Source organism: Alligator sinensis, unplaced genomic scaffold (genome assembly GCF_000455745.1).
Source record: "Alligator sinensis unplaced genomic scaffold, ASM45574v1 scaffold776_1, whole genome shotgun sequence".
Taxonomy (NCBI): domain Eukaryota; kingdom Metazoa; phylum Chordata; order Crocodylia; family Alligatoridae; genus Alligator; species Alligator sinensis.
In genome coordinates, this window is record NW_005843752.1 from 46,971 (window position 1) to 47,530 (window position 560).

Consider the following 560-nt stretch of genomic DNA (forward strand, 5'->3'; position numbering starts at 1 on the left):
TCTAGCCCCCGCTAGTCAATTTTGGGGTCAAAATTTTGCAATTCAGGGCATGGGGGTTTGCATCATGGTTTTTGGACATTGATCTCAATATTTGGGTCAAAACCGTGCAATTTGTCTTTTTTTTTCTTTGCATTTTTGTAAGTGGCTCAAACTTTTGGGTCAAAATCTGGACTCGCTGTTTCTCAGGGATGCAGTGAGTGGGGTGGGAAATAAAATCGCACTTCATCGCCTAAGTCTGCTGATAGGTCTAATGGATGGAGTAGTCTCCCAACTATTTAGTAAAATAGACCAATATTGAGTCCAGGGCTCCTGTGTAAGGCTTCTGCCAGGACCCTGTCTAGCTACTTGAATAGCTGTGACCTCAGTGGAGATGTACCTGACTGTGGAGGAATGGCATGGGCCAAAGCCTCAGCTACTCGGTTGCTAAATGAGAATGGGGATGCATGTGTGATTCAGTTACTGTATTTCATGGCCTGGTCTAAAACAGTGCAGCCCCAACACTGCTTTAGCAGATCTCCACTTTTCAGCGGTGTCTTCAGGACTTGTAAAACAAACTAGGT